At 46.2% G+C, this 6,172-nt stretch overlaps 1 pseudogene; it reads right to left on the minus strand.

Annotated features, from left to right (window-relative positions):
• The window catches only part of LOC102771569, a 2,140-nt pseudogene extending 1,251 nt beyond the window's left edge, over window positions 1-889 (minus strand).
• Window positions 890-6,172: the final 5,283 nt, after the last annotated feature.

Below are 6,172 nucleotides of genomic sequence, written 5' to 3' on the forward strand. Positions count from 1 at the left end.
GTAAAAGCTGAATTAATGCCTCCTGAAGCACCTAGAGAGGGCGTATTTCCCAATTCTTTTCCCTCCCCAGATACCCAGCAAGAGTTGGCCCTCCATTTGGACTTGCTAATTATTTATTTTTTGTAGTTTTTTTCATAAAATTTTTTTATTGATTTCAGAGAGGAAGGGAGAGGGAGAGAGAGATAGAAACATCAATGATGAGAGAGAATCAATTGACTGCCTCCTGCATGCCCCCTACTGGGGATGGAGCCTGCAACCTGAGCATATGCCCTGAATGGAAATCGAACTGTGACCTCCTGGCTCATAGTTGACACTCAACCACTGAGCCATGCAGGCTGAGCTATATAATTATTTTTAATGTCCAGAGTTTATAATGCAAGGGCCAAGGATTCTCCCAAACTCATGTTTATTAACTTCAATTGGCTTGGGAGGTCAGTAGGGATACTTTTTCTTGTGTGATTGGTTTCTGGGAAGACGTCATTCACATCCTCAAAGGTCATCTGATCAAAGGGAATTCTGTCCTTCATCTTCCCCAGCTCATTCTCATATCGCTCAAGCCTGGGCTTTGGGAGAGACAAAAACTTAGCACAACTTTTCACACCTTTTTTTTTTTCTCAGCATCCACCAGGCACTATATTTATCCCCTGGCACAGGAACCTTCAGGACATTCAACTTCTTTTCAAAGTCTTCTACCAAGCCAGCCTTCGCTACATTGGCCTTGTTATAAGCCCAGTCAGTGGCAGGCGGATTCTCAGCTAGAGTGGCCAATGTGGAGGTGAGGGTCTCATTCAGGATCTCAGGGGGTTAGCAATGGCTTCTGGTTTTGGGGTCTGATCTCCCCCAAAGCTACCCAGTCAATGTCTGTCAAAGCAGGTTTTCACCCAACCATGTTTCGATCCGTCACCAACCCCAGTGGCCCACAGTTCATGGTAGCAAGTGTCAGCTGATCCTTTTTTCTTTCTGGTTTTCTGACCAAGCATTCCTTTTTGTGTTGTTAGCTTGAGTTTAAAGGTTTTTTTTTTCTGCCTTCTGATAGGTACTGAAATGTTGTTTACCAAATTTACTTATTTAATGCCTCTCACAAGCTAATTAAACCTTCTAACAGCACACATAAATTGGACCCTCTGGCCTGTGAAAAAGCTCACCCCATCTGGTTTGGTCAGGCATTTGCCTTGTCAGCATTCATCACGTGAGAGCTGGGTCTCCAGGAAGAAGGCTACTGGGCACGAAGGTACACTCAGGATTGGCTGGGTGCCTCCTACTCCCCATCACCTGCTCACAGTGATTGGTTCAGTGCAGGGGTCTTGGAGGTAAGGGATTCAAGCTGGCTTAGCAGAATCATCCTTGGACGTGGCCTGTGGGCTCTGAGAAAGGTTTTCTATGCACCAGGGGTGCTAACCTGGGAGGGCAAGCAGGGCGAAGAGGAAGGCAGAGCTCACGAATGGAAAGAGATCCAGGACTGCAGTGAGATTCCTTAGTTCCTCGTTGCTGTGACTCAGTGAAACCCTTCTGCACTCTAAACTAGCGTGAATGGCATTTCTGCCGCTTATAATCAAGAGCCTTGGCCAATATAGGTAGGGTTATTGCCTCCTCTTTACACAGAGCTAAACTGAGGCACAGAGGGGTTAAGACACTTGCGGCTCACACTTCTTTACTTGACTGACATCAGTTCTTATCTTCAAGGCTCAGAGCCAATTCCAAACAATTAGGTAGCCCTGGCCCCCTAGGTGAGTAGAAGACCTTCTTCTGTTTTCTCATTGATTTACATCATAATCATACTCCTTTATTTTCTGTTTTCTAAACATAAGAGTAATGCATGCACATTGGAGAAGTCACAGAGAAGCACAAAGAAGGAACTAAATTTACCCCTAACCTTGCCACCTAGAGGAAAGCGATGTTAAGCCGGTGTTCTACTTTCTCTCTGTGTTAAGAACGCTAAATGTTCCCTGAAGACATCTCCTTAATGAGTAGGTAAAATTGGCTCAAATCTCCATTCCGGGGCTTGTATGAAGTCCAATGTCCTGGAATTGAATCCAACCTCTGTCCTATGCTGTGTCCTCTTTCGTGATCTTGGTCAGTGAACCTAAGTTCCTTGAGCTGTTTGTGATCTGTGCACTAGAGTTAATAACAATCCTCCTTCTAGCTTTGACAGGTTTATGGGAGAACCGAATAGAAAACAATACTCTAGAACTAGAAAGTGTGGAGCAAATAACATAATGGTAGGTTTTATGAATTTCTTTTCTCTCTAGTCACAAAAGCCTTACATGAAAATTCCTATGTGGAATCCCGGTATATAAAATAAAGAGGATCTTCTTTTGATAATGCAGAGCCACCTCCAACCCCAAGTGGCCCTTGGTATACACCGCAAGGCACAGGGAACTCTAAGGAACTTGGTCTATTATTAGATAAAATCCATGGTGCTTTCATCTAAGAAACTTGTGGGAAATGGCCAAGGAAACTTGGGCTGGAAACAGATGGCGGTAAGGAAACCTGAACACATCTCCCCTGTGAACACTAAATTAACGAGAGCTGCCCAGCGCCTGTCCTTAGAAGATGGCGCTGAGGAGGCTAAGTTCTCATCCTGGAGTTTCTCTGGCCGTTGCCGAGGGCCATCAAGTACTTCTCACAACACCCCTCTTCTCTCTAATTTCATGTCTAGGAGTCAAGGAGTAAATGATTTCAAGAGGAAGGGAGTGATCAACTCTGTCTAAAATGTGCAAGTAAATGCAGGACTAAACATGTCCCTGCACTTCATCGCATGAACCCCTATGGCAGAGTGATGGGAGCAGAGGGCACGTTAAGTGGGGCAGGTTGAGGAGCAGATAGATGGGGAGAAAACAGAGAACAAGTATAGAAAATTCTTCTCTTTTCACACGTTATTATTGTCCCATATGTTATATATTTACACTCATCTTTGAGATCACACTTCGTTACTTCTTCAGGGGAGCTTTTCCTGACCAACCGACCTTTACTTTTGCACGTTCTCAGAGCCCTGTTTCTCTTCCTATGAAGCCCTGATCAAAGGCCATGGCCATATATCGATTAGTGTGATTATTTTATCCATGTCATTATCTCCTACTGCCCATGGAAGTTCCTCAAAAGTGGGTTCTGGGTCAGCTTTTGCTCACCATTGTATCCCAGAACATAGTCCAAAACTGGCACTTAGTAGGTACACACTAATTTTACTGAAAGAGAAAATAGTCAAAGAAACCCAGCCGGTGTGGCTCAGCAATTGAGCGTTGATGCAGGAACCAAGAGGTGGCCAGTTTGATTCCTAGTCAGGGCACATGCCCAGGTTGCGGGCTAGATCCCCAATAGGGGATGTGCAGGAAATAGCCAATCGATGATGTTTCTCTCCTTGATGTTTCTATCTCTCTATCCCTCTCCCTTCCTCTTTCTCTAAAAAAAAATCTATAAAAATCTATTTAAAAAAAAGAAGCAAATGAATGCATTAGCTGAACGTTGCAGAAGTAGAGCATTTTTTTTTCTAGAAAGAAGCTTGCTGTAATGAAAAGTTCATAGACTTCAAACTTAGACACCCAGAGTTCTGAATCCAGTACCGTTTTTCCAGTTACATGGCTTTGGTAGAATTAGATCAGCTGATGTTTGGAGCCTCGGTATTCAGGGCAGTGTAGTGGGACCATCTCCCATGTAGATGATACATCCACCTGGAGGAGTCTGATATGCGTTTTGCTCCCATAGCCATTCTGCCTTGTCAAGACCTGGCAATCAGACATGCAGAGCAAGTGATAGATGAAAAAATTTCAATAGCATTACTTTGGGAAACCAGAAACCAAAACAAATTAAGTAAGAAGAGAAGAGAGGGAGGGAGAGAGACACAAACACAGAGAGACAGAGTACCTGGCAGATAGTAGCTACTTAATAACTCTTGCCTCTTGGCTGTGTTCTGTTTCATTTTTATCCTTAGCATGTTGTGGGCCCCGGTAGCTGCGTGAGGAGTGGTTTCCTAATTAGAGATGATGTCTTGGTGGACGCTGTACCTGCTGATGTCGATGAGGGCTCAGTGCGTCTGAGCAGTGAGGTGGTACTGAGAGGACTGGTCGCCCCGCACGGTGGCCTCACCCCACCCCCCCTTCCTGATGCCCCTCCAGCTGGGCACCCGGCAAAGGAAAGCTAAGCCTCCCCACCCCAGTGCCCACACCTCTGTGATCGCATGCAGAGACGGGCTGTCCGCTGGAAGTCTGGAGTAATTCCTGTTTATTAATTTGTGCCCCTGTAATTAAACAGTCATATTAATTAGTTGAAGCTCAGAGTCATTATTTATGTGATTTCTCAATTTGTTTTGGTTCTGTTTTCCCAAAGTGATACGTTTGCAAAATGCATACACAACATGGCTTTTGCGTGTGTGATTGTCAGCGCTTGACAGGTAGGGTCTCTGGGGGAGCAGGTTTACCAGACGGCCCCGTGTTCTGGGCGGCGGTAATGCAGAGCGCCCGTTCTTTCTGATGCGTTTGCAGGAACATCTGCAGCTCCCCTGCCCACAGCCAGTGGCTCCTGCATCATTTTAGTGCTTGTGTGTTATTTTGTTGTGCACATGGGAACATTGGCAGTATTTGTTGGACAAGGTTTCAGCTTGTTTATCACAATGAACCGCCATTTTGTTTTCCTAGAATTGGGTTAGAATAGCAGATATAACCTGCATAGCATGGAGGGAGATGGAGAGTTTTGTGGCTCGGTTTGGGGCCCTTCTTTTTGCCGAATGTTCCCTTGCATGGTTGATGGGGATCATTCCTTCCAAGGGCCTTCTCGGGCCATGTCTCAGCAGGTGCTGTCACTCAAGGTGAGGCAGGCTCTGGTCCTCATCGCTGAAGCACTTATTACCCACCCCTCCCCCAGAGAGATAAGGTCAAACTGATTAATGGGTCAACATAGAACACCCCCAAACACACAAGAGCAGGCAGTCCATGGAGGACAGTGCTGTATCAATGCTATTATTAACCAAGGATGCAGAAAGAAGAAGCCACTAGGCAGGGAGTAGGAGAGGAAAGAGGACAAGTGAGAGAAAAAAAGGTTGATGGGAAGAAGGCAGTGAGCTTTATGGTGTCCTGGGTACGTGCCAGACACTTTGAAGACTGATTATCTCTCCATCTACAGTGGCCCGGCAGCTTTGGCATCTAGCCCTGTCCTCTAGCCCATTTAATAGACGTGTAAGTAGAGGCTCAGGGAATAGTGAGTGACTCATCAGGACTGTCCATGGAAGGTCTCACAGGCAGGATTCAAACCCAACCTGTCTGATTCCAGAGATCCTGCACCCCCCACTCTCCCACTAATTAGCATGTGCTCTGGAGAACGTAAAAGAATTTAGCAGCAATTCACAATTTGCTGACTATGCACTATATGCCAAGCTTTCTGCTATGTGGGAGGCACAGTGCTCAGTGCACAGTGGGGAGAGCATGGATTTGGGAGTCAGAGTGAAGTAGTCAGAAACCTTGAAGATAATAGCAACAGTAGCTGCTGTTGTTGAGGTCTGACCATGTTCCAGGCTTGTTCAAAACATGCTACATTCACGATTTCATTTGATCTTCATTGTTGCTGCTCAGGATGGCACCATTGTTTATCCCCATTTTATTTATTTATTTAAAATATATTTTTATTGATTTCAGAGAGGAAGGGAGAAGGAGAGAGAGATAGAAAAATTCATGATGAAAGAGAATCATTGATTGGCTGCCTCCTGCATGCCCCCCACTGGGGATCGAGCCCACAACCTGGGCATGTGCCCTGACCAGGAATCGAACCATGACCTCCTGGTTTATAGGTTGATGCTCAACCACTGAGCCAGGCCAGCCATTCCCATTTTATAGGTGGAGAAACTGAGGCACAGAATGGGGAATGGAGAAGCAGGAGAAATGAGTGTGAGTTACTGTTGTCATCTCGGGTCTGGGCTTAGGAAGGCCTGGGGGAACTGGGGGTACAATGAGTGACTGGGGCTGAGGTAGCTGGGAGCCAGGCAGATGGAGCTCTAATGTCCATGACAAGCTCTGGGCCCAGGTTTCCAGGGGCTGGGAGGGTCCTGTGTGAGGCTGATTGATGCTCTCAGGATAAAGGCCCATTCCCAGCAGGACCCAGGTGTGCTCAGGGAGATGAGTGAAGCCCAGGCAGGAAGCATGAGCTGTGGGTCCAGCAGCAGGACAGCCAGTGGAAAAGAAAGAAC

The sequence above is a fragment of the Myotis davidii genome, unplaced genomic scaffold (assembly GCF_000327345.1).
Source record: "Myotis davidii unplaced genomic scaffold, ASM32734v1 scaffold243, whole genome shotgun sequence".
Classification (NCBI taxonomy): domain Eukaryota; kingdom Metazoa; phylum Chordata; class Mammalia; order Chiroptera; family Vespertilionidae; genus Myotis; species Myotis davidii.